The following is a 20,801-nucleotide window of genomic DNA, read 5'->3' as shown; positions in this document are numbered from 1 at the left end:
CAGGACACCAGCTGTTAGAGACCCTCACAACAACCTACACACAACAGAACATCACATACACTTTCAATGTCAATTAGAAATTAATAATGTAAACTTGTCAAATTAAAAGCAAGACTACTTGCGCTAATGAGAAGACCCTAGATGAAGTGTGGATTCAGAGGTTGCAGAGCTGATTGGTCTTTAGTTGATGTTTTAATTTGGCCTTGAATGTATTGTTGGAACTACAGCTCTTCATATCATCAGGTAGGACGTTCCACTGAGTTGTGGCTTCCACAGAGAACACTGACTGCCCAAATGCAGTGCGATGAAATGGTCTGGTACAATCTTGTATAGAGGATATTCTGGAGGATCTAATAGAACTTACTGAGTGAATGTACACAAAGTCACTTAGTGGAGGAGGGGCCAACCATGTAAAATTTTATAAACAGTATCCTACAGTGATGGAAATGCATTGGCTTTTCGTCCAGAGTTTTAGAGTTTGTTTGTATAAGGACTAAAGAGGTTTTATGGCTGTTTCTCTATGTGATGCAACATGTGATGCAATAAGACATATGGGAAAGAATCATAGCATGCATAAATATCTTGGCTGCATCCAAAGGGAGACAGTTTCTAAAATGTCTAAAATGTGCTAAGTTGTACTTCATGGTTTTAACCTTTTTTTTTTAACATGTTTCTTAAAGTTCAAATTTGGATCCAGTGTCACACCAAGATATTTAAAATCAGTAACTATTTCAATCTTTGCACCTTTGTACTATGGTTTTAAAGAAAAACACAACTTTTGTCTTGTTTACATTTAGACTCAGACATGATTGATCAAGCCAATGTGTGATCCTTTCCAATGCAGTTGTTATCTTAGCAGCATCTAACTCAGTTGTTCTTTCATGTGTGTACACAACAGTGTCATCTGCATACATTTGTAGTTCTACATCATGACACTGTTGAGGGAGATCATTAACATATAGGCTAAATAATAAGGGACCTAACACTGATCCTTGTGGAACACCCATCATGCGCTTCATGGAAGTGACCACTGTGTCTTGGTTAGACAATAGCAAGATGACACCACCTGGTGGGTGGCATCTTGCACTCACCCAAGAGTTTCCGGTTTAACACCTAGGTGTACATGGAGCAGTGCATGGTGGGATATGGAGTCCAAAACTGACTTATTTTGTTTGACTGTTTCTTGTTGTCAGGCTTTGTGGGTTGCATGCATGCCTGCCTTTGTTTTATGCACATGGAGTATGAAGCCCAACAATGTGTTGTTAAACTCCTTGCTTACGGCATCTTGGCACCTTGTCTGTGTCACTGCCTGTGGTGTTGTAGACTGTCTACTTTGTATTTGAATAGGCTTTATAGTGATGTAGACCACTGTGTCTATTTTATATTTGAATAGGCTTTATACAGTACAGTATTGTAGACCACTGTCTCCATTTTATGTTTGTTACTCCTGAGTAAGAAAGACATGTTACTGAGACAGAGCAACTGGTCCATCACTGTCTATCATCGGTGGAGCTGAACCGTTCATTAATCAATGCACGTAGAGCACCGCGTGCTGAAATATTTGAACACAACTGGCAACCTGTTTTATTTTTTTGATCTTCAGAACAAGCTTGTCTGACAAAGTAACTTCCCTGTATGTTTTCTTAGACATAGGCTTGCTCGGCTCAATAAGTGACAATTTGTATTTATGGATCGGATGGGATATATCAGCTATTTTACAGTTGTGAATTTTAAAATGATTTTATCAGAAGGGCCCCTTGAGGATGCTCCACCCCTTCTGTGTTGAGAGTCTAGTTCCACCCCTGCACTAGTGCATTAGTCCATTGTTTGTATTTCCATGTTTCTGTTCTCTGTTCGTAGTACCACAACAGCAAATTTCATTGTAACACTATGTACAATGAAATGTGAGCGGAGGTCTCTCACGAAGCTCTGCTATATTACATTCAAAGTTATAATTATTGATGTATGAAGCCAAAGCAGACAGTCAGAAGGGCTTTCAAAAGACTCTCAAGGACTCGAGAAGCAACCGATGAGTTCTCACGGCATGACTAAGGTGTGGATGCATCAGAGAAACAAGCAATAAAAACCCATTTCAAAGAACTGACCTGTGTCTGTGCCGTCATGAAGAGAGCTGCATCTGCCACATTTACAGTCTTTTTACCATCAAATTGCCTCTTTTTGTTTCCTTGGACAGTGTTTCCCTGTTGAGCTGCGGTGGAAGTATAGCAGGCACAGTGTTGGACAACACACTTGTACAACTGGCCCATCCTAAATGACTGACTATATCTTCTTAACTTTTATTTCTAATTATTAAAATTAACATTTAAATACACAATAAAGACTTAAAAAAAGTTAACCTTTCTAAAAAAGTGAAAGACATTTATTAGGCTACTATCATGTGTAAAGTCTGGACCAATCACAACAGGCCATTTTACATTGACCCAGGCCAGTTAAGCCTGGGCACGCACATCATGGTAGGGAGGTTGTTCAGCAGCAGATGATGGCCAAAAACACTTTTTTGAAAAATCAATCCTATATTGAGTTATAAATACTTTAAAGAGTTAGAACAGAGTTGCCAGAATCCTCGACTGCCTATGCCCCATCATCACAGGTGTTTCCACCACCATCTCCGCATGTTAGTGAAAATCAAGCTAACGCTAGCGTGGGCTCCACATGGGACGTGGGTTCTGTTGGCGGGACAGAAGGGGCTATAACTGAAGGACAAGGCTGCCAGTTTCACCTAGGTGAAAGTCAGTCATGTTCTCAAGGATGTATTTCCATTCCCATCTTTTCTTCATCAATCTCATCCATCGCGACTGCCTCGTTGACTTCAGTGGACCTTTCAGCTATAGATGAACCAGCAACACAGCCCAAACTCAAACAGTACCCCATCTCAGTTTTTGGACATGAGGCCAGGAGCTTCTCCTTATATTAGTATAGGAAGTATGCATTTTTACAGTACAGACTTAGCAAGGATGCAGTATTTTGTAAAACATGTCAGCAATTTGGTGAGATAGGTGGGGAAGAGTAATTTAGACGTCATGGATATAAGGATTAGAGACACATGAACACAGCTTGTTATAAACATGAAACCAGCAGAGCTCATCAGATAGCTGTGGAGAAATACAATAACTACAGAGAAGGCGACAAGTCCAGACATGGCACAGTCATTCACAATCAGCTTGTCAACACAGAAGGCCGACAAAGTGAGATAATAGAAAGAAACCGGGAGCATATAAAAGTTATAGTTGACATTGTGCTCACATGTGCAAAGCATGAGTTATCTTTATGTGGATACAAGGAAAATTAAGAGGCACAAAACGCTGGTGGTCGGCGGGCCCACAGGGGATAGCAGCTCCAAAGGGGACGGCAAGCAGATGATTGACGAGCCCCCGCAACGTGGAAAGACACATTTGAAAAATTGTGAACTTTCCTTTAACTTAATACTTCTAGATATAACGTTACCAGAATTTTCACAGACATATCTGACCATTATGTTTCTGCTGATATTTGACATAAACAGCCACCTAAATTATTAGCCTTTAACAGAGTGGCTTTGTTAGCCAGGCTAAGATGGTGTCTGTTGTTTGGTCCTCTAATTTGGTACAGGTGTAAATATTTCAACTACTGGATGGATTGCCATAAAATGCAGCATCTGTATGACTTATACAATATGTTTCTCATCTTAAAAAACACAGTGCGACACTTGTAAGGCCGATAGCTCACTAGGTAAATTGATCTCTGACTGCCTTGTCTTGAACACCGGCGTTCCACAGGGGTGCATTTTATCTCCCCTTCTGTTCTCCAAATATACAAATGAGGTAAAATACAACAGCAAAGACCTGTCACTCATAAAGTATGCTGATAAGTATGCTGATGACATCAAAATTTCAACATAAAATTAAAGCTGCAAGCAACGTTGAATGGGCCTTCGCGCCTCCGCACACATCAGGCTGCGGTCGAAGATGGGCATGTAGATGTCTTCAAACCTGGGCTGTTTTCAGACAGTGCAAGAAGGAGATAAACATCACTTCCTTTGTCCACTATGTTGCCTGCTGCTGGTGCTGCTTCACTGAAATTTAGTAGGGGGCACTATTCAGCCCGTTTGCATCACTGATGGAATATTGTCATGTAGACGTGTTCAAGCTGGGAGAAGTTTGGTGCAGACTGGAGCATTTACAATAAAGTTATAGCAACTTCCTCTGTCATGGCGAAACATCAAATCTCAACGGTGTGAGGATGAGAATTTTCTGCAGGGTGAGACATGTCTGTCTTGCTCACACCTGTGTCATCAAAATTATGCAAGTTTTGGGCCCATTCACTTGAATTTCAATTAGTAAATTGAAAACTCTTGATGAGTTTGTGTGTAAAACAAATTAATTTCCTACTTTTCATCAAGTCTATTTTTAGAAAAGTAAAGACTTTTAACTCACATGACAAGTAACTGCAGCTGGACACAGAAAAATACTCATATATTTGAATGGAGAGTGTGAGCGAACCCACACCTTTTTGAACATTTACTGCTTCCAGATAGTTTTAGATACAAACTTCATTTGAACTTTAAATGAGTCACAAGACTTTGACCTACAAATCTTGAATTTACATGTGTTTTCTATCTTTTACTGTTTTTGAGATATTAGAGTGTGAGTTTTAAAGTCTTTTCTTGCTCCTCCTGTGATTTTATAATGAGTGTGTGTTGCGGAATGTTTCACAGCACTGAGGGAGTGACATCACCAGGAGCAGTTGGAGAGGAGGATATTAGAGAACGCTTCTTGTGAAATCTCCTCATAAATCCCATGACTTCAGCAAAATCTTACATTAATCATATTTCAGTAGAAAATTTCGACATGAGAATCCTCTGTTTGACACAATGGTGATGTGGCACTGCAACTTTCAGGGCTTATAAAATCCAAACCGTTCAAGTTATTACAAAGTTTTTAACAACTTTTTTCAACATAGTGTCATAAGTCATGCATTAAAGTTTGAATCCAATAACATTAACGCCCTCGGAGGAGATAGCGTTTGTTTGGGAGCTAAAATTGAGAAAAAGTCTCATTTTGAAAGGCTAATTGCGGACTTCCTGTTGGATTTAGGTCAGGGGAGTCAGCGTATGATTTGTAGGTCTTGATGAGACGAATAACTTGGTTTTGGTTTGATCTCTCTATGACATTCCTACGGGCCGTGGTGGCCATTTTAATTACATAGGTGGCACTAGAGAGCACATTTTGGCACTTTGGGGGTTAATTTTTACATTTTATCAAATATTTGACCAGACCTGATGTGCGTGCCAAATTTGGTGAGTTTTTGAGCATGTTTAGGGGGTCAAATTTAGGTCTGATGTCCCGTAATAATAAACAAACAAACAAACAAACACACGAAATACAATAGTGCCCTAAATAGTAGAAGCACAAAGAACTGAAGATGAGATATTTGCAGCACTCACCTGTCTGTCTGTCAGTGGAGATCTCCGATACAAACTGTTTGCTTTAATGCCTCCTTCTGTGCAGCGTTCACAGGACAGGAAGAATCTGTGAATCTGAATCTGCCGTTACTGCATAATGGCTCAGAAAACACACACACTGCTGTTCAGATGCTATTTCATTTCCTGTTTTTTGTTCATTGTTTGTTGGAGGACCAAAAAAGAAATAGAGTTAGGTTTTACTGGGGCTGTTGCTGTGTCACTAAGCATCAAATTAGCTCGGCTGTGGTCAGTGGTGGAGTAAGAATAAAAATCAGCTGGGTCTTTAGACTCAGACTGGCCCGTCAAAATCCACCTGCAGAAACATACGACCTATAACACTAGAATCATGTCATAAACAGAGATCCATTTAAATGCACAATATGTAATTTCAGGTGCTAGGGGTCTCAATCAAAACAATAACAAAAGACAGAGTTTGATGATGGTGTGAAGTAGTGTGGGATCATGGGAGTTGTTGTCTTCATTGTTAAACAACCAGTTTCTTCAGGTTAGGATTACTCCAGTGTTCATGGTTGAGGATGTTTTTACCAGGAGCCAAATTATCCGCAGAGGTCTCCTCCTCTCCAAAACAAACAGACCCACTGATTAAAACAGGTGAAAACACTGAATAAAGCAGTTTCACGTTAAAAATTTGTGTTTGTCTGACATTGTTCAGCGGGCACTGGACATCTGGTAGGGGCTGCTAGCTGAGCTGCTGCTGACGTTTGCTCAGCTTGTTTCTCTGATAACTTAAGATTCAGACGTTTCATGACTAAAATCCTTCATCCAGTTAAAAGATGTAGTTAAAAACGATCAAGATCTAAAAGGCTTATCATAAATATGTGGCTTAAAACTGAATAAAAGTCCATTTATAACAGTTTCTGTTGAACAACCACAATACTGACGTATTATCTTGTATGCATATACTCTTTGGTAGACGCCATTGTAGCAAACAGCCACAACACCAGTGTGTTATCTTCTATGTGTGTAAGTTACTCCTTGGTAGACACAATCATGGTGGAAAAACACAACGCTGACACATGCATCTTGTGCACTATACTCTTTGGTAGAGGGGTATGACGCCATTGACAAATGGCAATTTATTTACAGTTTATTTACAAAATGTGTTTAATACAAATACATGCAAAAGAAAACAATGTGTTTCACATTGAAGTGTCTCACACATGCACTCGTCCACCTGAGAATATGGTGAAGGATGACTCATCTCACCAAACCACTTTTTTCCATCTCTCTGTAGACCACTGTCTGTGGTTTCTGCACTACTGAACTCTCAAATGTGCATTCTTCTTTTCTTGCATTGACATTCTCAGTCACCTTCTGTTTGTCCTTGCATATCACACTAATGCACCAGCATCAAATGTAAACTGTCAACCACAGTTTCCTCCCTTATTTCCTGATGACATTCCCTTAGATCTAAATGCAGATGTCACTTTATTCACTGTTCTTATTGAAACTGTTGAAATTGTGACTGAAGCTCTTGCCATCTGTGCCTCAACAATGAACCCTCTTTCAAAGTCACTTAGATCTTTTCCTCTCGCCATCTTGATACAAAATCAGAATCAGCTGGGCCTGCTCAACATTTGTGCACAAGCTACAGAGCATGATTGGATGTTAACTGCTTGATTGTACCACGCAGCGCACCTGCATTTGTTTCTCCACTCATTTATTCAGGTTTTTCCTCTAATTTGTATTTTGTATTTATAAAATGACAATAAATAACAAGTAATGAACAAGAAACAATAAGAATATATTTTTACATTTTTAAAATGTTAACAGATACTGGGATGTTGAGCTAAATGTTTTTTTGATTATGCGTGTGTGTGTGTTTATATATATAAATATATGGATATGTGTATAGTAATGTGTGTGTTTATGGGTGTGTATGACATGTTATTGAAAAGACAAGTAAAGATGTTCAGACACATTCATATCTTTGTCAGCGTACAAAAGTTAATAAGTCTTTATTTTAGTGGAACACTTGTCTCTCTCAGGGTCAAACTACCACATTACTTTATTTGGCTGCCTACCTGTGCATCAAGAGCACCTATTTTGTTTCACATCACTGTCAGATCCAAGATCCCCTTTGGTTTTTTATCAGTTTGGTGCTAATTATTATCTAATTAGTCTAAATGTAGTTATTAGCCATGATTAGTCCAGTCAGAGTGGAAGTTAAATTGATTATAGGTGGGTTTGTCATCTATGAATCAGTGTTGGTGCAGCACCGTGTGACACCAGCAGAGGGTGGTGTGACTCTTATATTTAAATGCACCCTGATATACTTGTACTTTACTTGAGTATTTCCATGTGATGCTACTTTATACTTCCACTCCACTACATTTCAGAGGGAAATATTGTACTTTCTACTCCACTACATTTATTTGACAGCTTTAGTTGCTTTTCAGATGAAGATTTGACACAATGGATAATATAACAAGCTTTTAAAATACAACACATTGTTAAAGATGAAACCAGTGGTTTCCAACCAGTTACGGTATGTTCTAGTCCCCCCTTTGGAAGGATGAGCATGGATGAATGCATCATGCATCGGTGGCTGAGAAAAACACTGGGCAGAATATCTTCTAGAGGATAAACTACATGTCTCTTCGGTGTCTGTGTCAGAGAGATGGGAAGTCAGGTAGCTGTTAGCTCTGTCTCTCAGTGGAGGTTGAGAAGCTGACTTCATTCTCAAGAACTTAGGGTCGGTTGGGAATTGTTCCCATCTTCTGAGTGGAGAGGGAGTTAACCTTTCATTATGGGAGGAGTGTGAATCAGAGTAACCAGAATCACATTGGCTGAACGACTGTAGTGGGGCAGGACGTTCTGACCTAAGCCTTAACACTTCCTCCTTGTGTGAGCAGAGATCTAACGCTGAGTGCAGGTCTTCTAAATAGCGCATGGCTTTCTTATTGGCCGTCTGAACCTCGTGGAGGAGGCAAGCATTTTGCGCTCTAAGGAAATCTACCTCCTTTTCTAGGGCTGCTTTGCTCTGACAGGCAAGGCTGGTTTGCCTGTGGAAGTTCAAAAGCAAGCACAACAATGAGTCTTTGGATGCAGTCTGTGCATCTTTCCTGTCCTTGAGTAGCGAGTCTATCTCTTCTCTCTATGTGTCACAGGGCCGGTGGCACACCGTGTTTTAATTAACAAGGAGAGCACTTGAATTAACAACTAATTCTGACAGCTTCACTAGATTGCATTGAATATGTGGTATTCGAATGCTGAACCAAAATTCTTACAATTTCTACAGAGTAGGTTCAACCTGAGTGGCTAGCAGCAACAGCAAGCTCTTAATGTAACACTGAGGGCTTAAAGTGGTAGTTACCAATAACTCAAGATTTAGGTTATTAATTGCTTTAGCTGAATTTGATTTGAACAAATCAAATCTCATAACACTTCACTTGTTTGTAAGTACAGTTAGATATCTACTCCTGTGGCAGACTAGTTGTGTTAAATATAAGGAATATTTTGGATAGTCTAAAGGTTTTAGATTCCAGAATTGTGGTACTGGTCAAAATTATGCTAAAAGTAATATTGCACAATTATGAATAATTGCCAACAATGCTCTGCCTCACACGGGGCACCATTTTGTTGGGCCATGGCTACAAGTTTGGCTATCAGCAATAATTAATGATTATCAAAGATAATTGTTAATTATTAAAATCAAAATCAAAAAATTATTAATAAAATTAATAATAACAGGGCACCACCCTGGAGTCAGGGAAAAGATAGCCAATTCAGTCTCAAAATTTACTAATCTATCAATTTGGAACTTTGATTAACAATTAACTTAATAGCTATAAACAAAATTACCATATCAATAGCTAGTTAAGGTTGAAGGATTTTGGAGTTCTTTGCAGAGCAGAGGTTGGCAAAATTCATTCTTGCGCAACATTAAAACAGACAACAGGTATATCCAAAAGCATTTATTTAACAAACAGGTAATTTTACGTAATTTTTTTGTGTTTTACATCTGGAAATCTGTGCTTTGATTAGGCGCCTTAAGCATAAATGGATATTTCTATGAATTTACAAAAGAATACTGTATAAAACAAGCCTTTATTTAAATGAGGTAATTTTAAAGTATTTCTGCAATGTTTTTCTTTTTTTTGTGCAGATTTATACATTTCTTTAACATCCTAGCAATATTTTATAGCGAAAGGCTCGAAGGGGCCACGGCTGGGGCACCTGAACAGGAGCCTCGACAGGTGGAATGCAACACTGAAGGACTGGGATATTGCTGCAAATTGCTGATGTGTTTCATATAGGCCACTAGAGTAATAAATCTACAAGTGCACAACACTACACAGACAGCGATGGGATATTATCGACATAAAATTAAGTTATTTGGGCATGTTGTCATATAAAACAAAGTAAAATGAAACTCACTGTGTAATTTGGAGCATCAGAATCACAAGTCCAGCTCCGCTCTCAGAAATGTTGACTTGCTGCTGAAACAAGACATTATTTTAGCAACAGTACAGATGTGGTAGTTAGCAAGACTGATCTCAAAACTTAACTCCTGCATCTTCAGTCCTATGCCTTTTACATTTCAACAGAATTAAATTCACTTCAGGAAAACAATTTGAGCAAAAACTCCAAATTGTCAAGATTGGTCAGTAAGTCGGAGAGAATCTGAAAGAATAGATCACAAGGAAAAAAAAAATACCAGTAAAATAGCTTTTTGTTTGATGTTGTGATTGGATGACACGGTACCAAATCGTTATCATGACAAAAGCAAGGGCATATAGCACAATTCAAACTGATTGGAAATGTAATGTATTTTGACAATGGTACCAAGCAAAGCAAAAAGGAACTCACCTAGTGATTTGCTGGATGAAGATGGGTGAGAAAAAAAACAAAACAACGTCATACGCTGCTGTCCAGGTGCACATATGCCAACTCTACTGTGTGATCGCTTGCAGTAATCACATTAATTATCAGCCTTGACCTACAGTACACATCAGCAACACATGCTGACACTCACACAGTTTGGACATGGGGATGAAAGGACTGTTTAGTACAACCCCAAAAGTTAAGAGACATTACAGCACCGTAATGTAAAGCTGCCTGTTCCCTTTTACTCAGCATTTACTGATCACTGTCTGTCTCTCACCCCTCCTCTCCCTTTCCCTCCCTCATTTTTCGACCCACTAGTGTTCTGTTTATTTTCTTATATGAATAGATAATGGGCAAAAAGCAAATATCTTCATTTGCATGCAATACAATTTAAAAGTTAAATTAAATCCTAAAGGATTTTGGATCAAAAAGACAATTGACAAGATAGGAAACAAGAAAAATGAAACATTTCTGCAGCCCTTTCTGGCTTTGTACAATCATTTGCTGTTTTACTGTGAAATAAAGTTTTGCCTGTGAGGACGTTTTGCCAGAGTGTCAAGGAAGGTGATAAGGGACAGACTCAGAGGCTACTAAATGAAAACAAGCAAAATCAAACTTACCTTCACACAGCTGTGCTGACATCCTCTTTGGTTTCTGCTCTCTCTTAAACTAACATCTCTCCCTTTAAATAGGCCCTGAAATCTGTCTAGGCAGAACCATATTTCTATCAGGGGTATCCTTTCCCTTAAACCAACAACTGGTGAATGACAATGTCACTTGTATCAGTTAACATTGTTTACACACACATCAACTACAGCATTGTTCCTTATCGTAAACCAAAATAAGTACAAATAACATAAATACAAAACCAAACATTTAACTAAATAAAATAAATTCCCTCACACTTGGTCTATTCCATGACATCACTAGTGATGTCAGCAAGAGCTTAAAATCAGGAAGTGGTTCAGTGCCTCCATTTTGTGTCCTGGCCGCATGGTGGGTGAGTATGGGAGGTTAGAAGCTAAGCTAATCTATAACTCAAGAAACCATAAATAATGAACTTCAATACTTTTCTGTCTTGATTGAACCATAAATGACAGCGATGTGACTGGCTAAACAAACAAATGACAAGTATGGCTGGAAATGCAAAGTTTAATGGAGACAAAATGGAGGTCTCACCCACTTTTTCACAGCCTCTAAAAACTATTCAGACAAAACAATCCTAGAACTACTTTCCTCCACTGATCTTAAGATTTGATATATTTGATACTGACATAGTCAAAACTCTTTTTTTAACCAGGAAAAATTAAGCTAAATAATTTGGTTTTGGATATAAATAGCTTGACTCAACCAGTGAATACTGAACTGTGTTACTATTGAACATACTGTATGTTTGTATGCTAAGTCCTTCATATATTTTAAGTTGTCATTTATATATTTATTGTCATTTCTCTTTCCTCGTAGGCTCAAGTGAAACATGCGTGCTGAGGTTCCTTGAGCTTCAAAGAAATCTCGGTATGATATATTCTGAAATACTGTTGGTATTGCGCGAATTATTCCAATGATTATTTCTTGACTCATCAATTATATAATATTATAATACAATTATATAATTGCGTTGTCTATAAACTGTCAAAGTAAGAAAATACACCAATTTTAGTGTCATTTGCAGAAGCCCAAGGGAACTTCTTCATATGTCTTGTGTCGCCCAACCAACAGTCCCAGACCCCGAGATATTCAATTCACAGTGATGTAACATAAAGAAAAGCAGCAAATCCGCGTATTTGATAAGCAGAAACCAACACATTTTTGGCATTTTTTCTTGTGAAACAATTATATAAAATTAAGATATTATTGCTGATTAATTTTCTATTGATCAACTTTATCAATTTAACATTGTAGCTCCACTTCAAACCCTGCCCATATTACATTTGAAGTTTTTACTTGACTGTTATTTTGTAAACTAATCAAAAGTTCATATTCATGTGTTTTGTGCACATCTAGGACTAAATCACTCACCAGGAAGCGGCTATTGTATTGGTAAGTCAGATAAATATTTACATTTTGTATTTAAAAAGTCACTTAAGCATTTCATTGTGAAGTCCTTGTTAACTGTATAACTGAATAATTAGCAATTAGGACTGTAGCACAAATTATAGACAAACATTTTTTTTTTTAAACAACCATCGTTGCCCAAGCCAGTGTTTGAGAATTATATATATATAAATGTTTGCGGTCATGTTTCCAGACTTTACAAACTTGCCAGGGTTGTAAAATACTGACTTGCAGTATTATAAAGTGCTATGCAGTGTTTTGGCATCTGAGCAGTCTAATAGAGAGAGAGGAATCTGGGCTGTAAGGAATGATGGATTTAAAGAAATCTAAACAACTTTTGGTGAATAAAATGTCACAGATATGTTTAAAATAGACTCAGTATTTATGTCAAAAAAGGCCACAATACCAGATCTTTAATGTCCTGGAGGAGTTTCAGGATGTTCTTAAGGCTTCTGATGAGGTTTCAGGGGTTTATTAAGGGTGTGACAGTTAAATAATCTCATTTCCACCCAATTAAATATATAATAATGACTTTTATTTCACCTCAAACTCATGAAATACTACTAGATACATGTGGTGTAATCTCAGAGCTGTTTCTGCTGTACTCTGCTGCCACACTGTGGCTACAGGTGGAACTACAGGTGTGTGTTTTCAGCACAGATACAGATGAAGACTCTTCCTTCATCACTCTACAAACATTAAGAGGAGCATCAGGCAAACATCTGTGTAAGATTTCAACACATACACTGATTTGTGCTTCAGGCCTGCAGGGTTGAAGGTTCAATTCCCCAAACAGGTTAAAGTGAGGAGCAGAAGAAACCAAACTACGCTGGGAAAGAGAAAGAGAGGTGTGTTTTCTTTGTGCTGATTGGCCAGCTGATTGTGTCGCTTTGTTTGTTTACTCAGTAATGAGCCAGTCACATGGCTCAGTGGAGGCGGCAGGCCGCTGGGACGGTAATTAGGTGGAAAACGGATAATGTGTGTGATGTGAAGCAGCTGGTTGTCCTGGTCAACAGATTATCACAGAGACTCTTCCTCAAACTGATCACATGTAGAAAAAGTGAAATTGTGAGAATCCAGCGGTGACAGGTGAAACAAGACATTTGAATACAACTTAACATTATTATGGGTTTTCTGACATCTTATAGACTGAATGATTAATCAATTAACAGAGAAACAGCAGATCATTAGTAATCATTAGTAATTCCCAGACAGTCACATATTCACATTATTACTGATAGAAATGATGTGAAAAAATATGACCCAAGTTGTAATTATTTTGTGTGACGTGTCCCTTTAGTTTCCTTGTTACAGTTCAGGCAGCAGCTGATGGATTTCACAGGTTTGGCTGCACACACACACACACACACACACACACACAAACACACACACCGGCTGTACGTGTTAAATAAATTTGTCGTTTTCCGTCGGTCTGTCCAGCATCCTGCAGCTTTCATTATCACAGACACAAAAGCATGCGAGCTCCTCCGTCTGCAGAGACGTCATTATGTTTGTTTCCATCTGTAAACCACATCAGGTGCTGAAGCTTGTGAGAGCAGAAAGAGACAAAGGTTCAGAGTTGTGCTAAAAGGTTCTTTTGTACTTTCTGCAGCTGCAGAAATATCAAACCGGACGCTGCTGTCAGTCTGTCGGTCTGTCTGCTCCAACAGGCCTGGGCCTCGTTTCCTGATTACAATCGATCTTAGAAGTTCAGAGAGTTTCTCAAATTTCTGCACGTGTTTCCTGAAGCAGATCATCACAACGAGTGCACGTTAAAAGGGACATATTCTGCTTTTTGTGATTTTCTGTTATTTATATACTGTCATGAAGTAAAATATGGTCAAAGTTCAGAAACTTGAGGTTGATATATGTAGAAATGCTGCTAGCAAGATAAAAGTCTTGAAACATGAGAATCAAGTAGATATCTTTCAACGTTACAGTCTTTTTAGTGCCAAAGTAAACTTTTTATCATCTCTTTATTGTCTTTCTTTGCCTTTGGCCGCCATCTTTTTGAGGTCAGATCTGTTATTGTACTGCTTTTGCTTTGTCTGTCAAAGCACTTTGTAAACTTTGTTTTTAAAAAGTGCTATATAAATAAAGTTATTATTATTATTATTATAATGTTACTATACTTCCACCGCAGCTCAACAGGGAAACACTGCCGGTTATATTACAATATAGAAATTATAGACACAATCCAATAAAAACTGTTTTATTACATTACAAGAGTCATTTACAATAAAGTAGTTCCCGGCTGACTGCGGTTGCTATGCAACATTAGTAAACTGCTGAACTAACGTTCAGGCTCGTCAGCGATCTAATCAGAGTTTATTTATTCACATTAATTTGAACATTAAAACTGTTCAGCATCACTGGGATCAGGTGGCAAAGTGTTTGCAGTAGCGTTAGCATTCGTTTTGTCAGGAGATGCTTCGCTTGGTGTGATGAGGATGCCGCTCCACCTTCTCCAGACACCGAGCTTCAGTCTCCAATAGTTCTTCAGAGATTTCTCACATCTGTACTTACAGACATGATCTCTGCTGCTTCAAGGCATCTGAGAGCTTTTACAGATTGATTACAGATTTAATAGCTGCAAAGTGATAATTATAAATAGAACCTCAAACATCATAACTGTAGTATGAACCCAGTATAACCACAGATATTAACCAATCAGATAGCGAGATATTAACTACCTGTTTTATAAAGAGAGTTAAACCTGAAGACTGGATCAGGTCTGAACCACAGAGAGTTAAACCTGAAGACTGGATCAGACCTGAACCACAGAGAGTTAAACCTCAGCGTTCGTGTGAAGCAGACTGAGTAAACAGTCGGGTCCGGGAAAGCTGCATGGGAATCCAACAGGCTCGATTTGGCAGAGAGACGTTTCACCCACAAGATCTGAGTCATCTGATCGCTGTGAATCATCAGGTGTGATGGAACCGGAGCTTTACATCATTACTGCAGAGTCAGCTGATCACATCCTGCAGGAAACTCAATGAGCAACACTTTCTTTCCACTTCTGATGACTGAGCGCAGATTCAAGTTTCTCCAGCGCCAACTGCAGGAAGTGGTTAGTGTCATTTATAGAGAGAGAAGAGGAAAGTGTGGAGGTCAGCAGCTGAACATGACCGAACACAGTTAGCTGTAGACTAGCTGGTGGATAGCATAGTGGAGCATTTAGCAGCTTAAAGAGCCAGATATTTCCCTCAGGAGTTGGTAGAGAGTAAAAACAGAGCTAAAAGAGAGTGAATATTGGACTTATATTCACCAGGTGGACAGAAACACGACTGAATGATAATGTTGCTCCGTAACTGCTGTTTGCTAACAAGTTTAACATATCAACTTAAAAGCTGATGATGTGTTTCTGATGAAAACTAGTGGACAAAACATCAGTTATTTTACATTACTGCAGGTTTAATCCCATTTTTATTTGATTTGTCCCAAACCTTGAAAGATGAGAACTCCAGCAACACTTGTAGTACGAGGAACAACTTTATTAGTTGACCGACGCGTTTCGGCTTGTGGCCTTCATCAGGGTCATCATAAAACACAAAAAATATAAAAGACAACCATATCAGCCAATGGGACGTCTACAAAGATGGGTTGGCTATATGGTCATGTGGTTTCAGGCCAATCGTTGTCCAAGAAGAGACATGGGTGACACCATATTTAGTCCCTTAACCAGAAAGGTGCAACTAGGGGGTGGTACTTGGGTTTTTTGTTCATCCAAAAATGAATTAGATATATTAGATATGGCATACAGGCTTTATAAAGTGCTGTGTATAGAGGGAGCAGAAAGATGCATAGTACAACAATATAAATTGATAGAAAATAAAAAATTTGTCCCAAACCTTAACTCCTTCCATAAATCCTTGACACTCATTAGCTTCAAACTTTGTGATAGACGATAGACGAGTGGTCACATGACCCTGCAGCTCCAGTCATTGTTACCGGTGTGCGTAATGCAGACATCTGTGTTGAAAGTTGTTTGGCAGCTCTGCAGCTTTGTTCTGCTTCATTTCTATTTGTATCAAAACCTTGTAGAGTTGCAGTTGAGAATTTATACAACAGCTAGAAAGACAAGCAGAAGTAAAAAAAAATACATTTTACAGTTTGTTGTATCTCAGAATTTAGGTTTGTCTGTTTTTTTCTTCCAAAAAATAGCCTAAATTAACCATACAGACGTTAATTCAGATTTTGCAGAATAAATACAGACGTTCTTGTCTGGTTCTCAGCTGATTTGGGCCTATTTTCTGTTTTGTTTAACTTGTTTTAAATCCTATTTATATGTGTTTTTTTATATTGTCTTGTGTTTCTTTTACATCTTGTCTTTTAGGTCTGATGTAGAGCACTTTGTCTTGCCTTGTTGTGTTGGAGCTGAATCTGGTCACCAAACATGTTGGAGTTCCTCCTGACAGGAAGCTGGCAGGAACCAGTGTTGCCATCATGTGTGACGGTGCTTTGCCGGAGCATTTTGCCCACTCCGTGACTGTTGCTATGGGTTTCTCTGTTGTCCCCATGGCAACAGTGATGTTACGGAGGATGCTGGACCACATTTAAAGGCTAAAAACAGAAGCCAAAAACCATGACTCACCTGTAGCTCTATTTATTTCTCACCTTAATGAAAGGTTCTGTGAGTTTAAACTTTAACGTTAGCTTAACCTCTGCTGATTCCCGTCCAGCCTCATCTCTCAGGAGGAAAAGTTACAGTAAAGCCAAGTTAAACCTCAGCTGACGGAGACTTTTAGCTGAGAGACACGGATAAAAACTATAGAACTATAGAAACGACTCAGAGGTGAAGAGTCTATCAGGATGGACCTCACAGCAGCAGATAAGCAATATTTTAAAACTCAGATCAGGATCAGGACCATAAAAACTTTTACAGATCTTCATAATAAAAGGTAAACTTTCACGACCCTAACAAAGTTAAATGACAATCCTTTCTTTTTTCTCTCCAGGTAAATTACCTGCACAGCAGTTCAAGCACTTAACGTCACTGTAACTTGGTTTTGTCCATATCCATCAAATTCATAAACACTTTCTTATCCAACTTTTTAGCTGCATCTTTGTCGTCTAAAAACATCGACAGCATGTCTGAATGAACCACAGACGCTCAAGGAAGACTGATTTTAATTTGTGCAATTATAAATGTACAGAGCATCTAAAGTCCTGAAAGGTGTTGTTAGTTTTTTTATCTTGGAGAACAAAGTCATTTACATCATGTGTCTCTAACATACAGCTGCTAATCAAGTTTTATTTTCACCTCAGATTGTCACACAATGAAATTCTTGCTGCTTTTGCACATAAAAGAAGAAAGAAAATCAATTTATTTACAATTTCATAACATTTATAACTGCAGACTTTAACTATCTGCAGACCTGATGACTTGGAACATGTTTATTAATGATTCATAATCATTAATTATGATGATGTATGATACACAGAGCCCATATATATATATATATATATATATATATATATATATATATATATATATATATATATATTATAGTAGTTATTGTAGTAACATTAGACTGTTACTATTACAGATGTTTTACTTTATCTCACTGAAAACATTCAGTTCGTTATTTTACCTTTTTGTCTTCTAGCTTCACCCAAAATAAGATTTAGTAAAAAGTTCTTGGGTGTTTGAAAAGATGCTTATTAGTCACAGTTACTGATAAATCCTGCAGTTATAAATAATTATGAGTCATTAATAAAGGGTTAAATGTTTCATTGTTATTATTGTTTGCACAAGATAAAAAAGTATCACCTCTCAGGACTTTGCGTCTCCGTAAACAAATGTGATTTTGAATCAGGTTTTCTTACTTCTGGAGCAGAAACCGGAAGTTCAGGTTTATTTGACATCTTTATTCTGCTTTAACGCAACATTTCGAGACAGTTAACTCATGTTTGGCCGCAGTGAAACTCAGATCCGGCAGAATAAAGACGAGGTTCGGTGTCTGATAAAGTTTCGTGTCTTTGAACAGGAAGAGCTGATCACCGTCTGTCCACCTTTCAGCAGGGATTTCACAATTATCCTCCAAACTCACTTTTTCCAGCGTGTGTGTGTGTGTGTGTGTGTTTCTTCCTCAGGAGGCTTCATAATGGTCAACGCACTGCCCACGCCATGTGTGTGTGTGTGTGTGTGTTTCGCTGTGATGAACCTGATATTCATCTATCTGCGTCTACGAATCTGTATTTGAATATGTGTTCTGTTCCCATAGCCAAAGGGAGGGAGGGGTGGAGGCGGTTGGGGTTGACATGACATCATTGTGAGTCGAGAAGGTCGTCGCTAATTAAAGGGCGAACGGGCAGAAGGCGTTTTTTCCGTCATTATTAGCGTGTTAGCCGCGGTGTCATTGCGATTATTATTCAGCCAGGTGTGTTTTCTCAATGACCCAATCCTCCGTCCTGAGCGGAGGTCGTCCAGCCCCGGGGGGGACGCCACGACATAGGAGAGGGCCCTGTCACCGGTAGCAACAGCAACACAAAGAAAAAAACTGCTAATCGAAACGTCCATCACCAGAACTCATCCCGAGTTCTTCCAGTTGAAGCAGAACAGAAACAAACTTTTAAATGTCTTTTCGTTTTCGAGTATTTCGGATGACAACCTCTTCAATACACTTGAAAAATTATGAACTTGTCCTTTAAATATTCCTTAAGACATTAACTTTTGATAAAACGTGCACAGCTGAAGTTGAAGAAATACGCGAGGAGTCTTTAGATCCCATTGTGATGTCATCACGCCATTAGCCGAACAAGGAAAGAGTCATGAAGTGTTTATGTAATAATAAACCATCATATAGGTTTAAGTTATGGTCATCAGTTTTAAATGACTCAACCTCGTTTCAGAGATATTTTGTTTTACATCAGTGTTTTTAAATAAAGAGGCTTTTCAGTTCAGTTTAAAGACTTCCTGCTTTCCATCTACACACAAACGCTGCTGCTTTCATTGTTGATAATATATAATGAATGTATACGCCTGTTATTATGACCATATTTATATTTTACAATATCAAGTTATATCACGATATGGCAAAAATATGCAACATCAGGTATAAAATAATCAAACTGATGTTCAAAGCAGTGAATATGTTCCACTGTCATGTTTTACATGAGACTAAACTCTTCAAATGTGTAAAACAAAAACATTTTATTGGCAGATTTGCTCAAAAACTGGAATAAAAACAGAAGGTCACATCATCATAATTATGATTTTGCTGTTTATTGCCCAGCCCTCGATGTGGACTCAGTCAGAGTCCTCCAGTGTTGTATATCTGCCAGTACTGAGCCGATGCGTTTTTTAACTATATATTTTGATTGTTTTGTGGGTCAGTTTGGCGAACGGCTCAAAATACTACATTACCCACGAGCCTCAGCTGTTGTTGCTATGGAGAAGAAGCCAGTCAGACGTGTGAATCAGAGCGGATGTAAATACAAAAAGCTTTGTGGTTGAATTTGTGAAATGAATTAGATTCCAAAACAACAGGCTAGCTTGTTATGCTACATATCATAATAACAAGCTAGTGAAGCGTGGCTGTATTATCAGAGCTGGATACCGGACTAAAAATGGCGCCCATTCAGTCCAATAAGAACTGCTCGGCTGGTGCATACGCCAAAAAAAGTTTCTTCCGTTTGCTTCTGCGTTGTGCGGCCTACTGAATATACACAGCAGTGTTTCCCCCGCTGGCCCCGCCCCCACAAGCTCCTGCTTTACATTGTGATGATGTCACAGATTTTAAAGTTTAAAGTTTTTAAGTTCATCATAGAAAGAGTAATAACATTGTCATGATCTTGTTTGCAGTTCGAGGCGTCCTGTCAACAGTTTTACAGACGTTACTCTTACAGTGGTGGTCTACGACGAGCCGCAGCTGCAATACTGTGAGTGACCACTGGTGGCGCCATATCCAGCCCTTATTATTCATCCATGTAGTGAAGCTGTAAACAGAACCGCGTTCCTGCACGTGCTCAGTAGCGTTACACGGAACACAGAACTACTCTCTGGAGACTGAAAACATGATGCTGTTATTAGTCTTTGAAGCCGTTTCTAAACAAACTAACGTGACCAAACTCTTCATGATGAAGGAACATGTCACCCAGTGCAGCAGTGAGACTCACTGACCTGTTTTTAATAAGATATATCAGGCTGTAGATACACACTTGTTAGTAGATCAGTTCAGTGTTGGTTTATCTAAACTATCTTAACACCCGTCTCTGTGTAGGTTTGCAGAGATGTTTGTGTATCTTAAACTGGAATTATTCTTCTCTAATGAGTTCAAAGTTTACTTTTAGCAGTTTGATAAGTACTGCTGCTGGACTGTGTGTGCAAGACATCCTGGATATTTATTTGTAAAACCTGAGCTGTAGGAAGGAGGAGATGAGAGGGAAGGAAGGATGTAAGGAAGGAGGGAAGAGGTATCTGCTCCCGGGA

At 38.6% G+C, this 20,801-nt stretch overlaps 1 protein-coding gene and 1 long non-coding RNA gene across 3 annotated transcripts in view; both read left to right on the top strand.

The window, feature by feature from the left end:
• Nucleotides 1-11,347: 11,347 nt before the first annotated feature.
• LOC121898345 lies at nt 11,348-17,130 on the top strand. 2 transcript variants are annotated; one of them, XR_006096436.1, is made up of 4 exons: nt 11,348-11,827; nt 12,317-12,352; nt 13,130-13,709; nt 16,704-17,130. It is a non-coding gene; the product is annotated as an uncharacterized LOC121898345 (long non-coding RNA). The 2 variants fall into 2 exon arrangements; XR_006096435.1 differs by lacking the exon at nt 16,704-17,130 and having other exon boundaries at nt 13,130-14,448.
• Nucleotides 17,131-20,530: 3,400 nt separating this feature from the next.
• Nucleotides 20,531-20,801, top strand: part of LOC121899022 (POU domain, class 4, transcription factor 2-like) — a 9,496-nt gene continuing 9,225 nt past the window's right edge. The window contains exon 1 of the mRNA XM_042414567.1: nt 20,531-20,801. This exon is cut by the window's right edge and continues 235 nt beyond it. The gene's annotated coding sequence lies outside the window, so the exon portion shown is untranslated.

Source organism: Thunnus maccoyii, chromosome 6, assembly GCF_910596095.1.
Source record: "Thunnus maccoyii chromosome 6, fThuMac1.1, whole genome shotgun sequence".
In the NCBI taxonomy this organism is placed as follows: Eukaryota; Metazoa; Chordata; class Actinopteri; order Scombriformes; family Scombridae; genus Thunnus; species Thunnus maccoyii.
The sequence above is the reverse complement of the archived record's forward strand: the minus strand, read 5'-3'. Positions and strand labels throughout refer to the sequence as shown.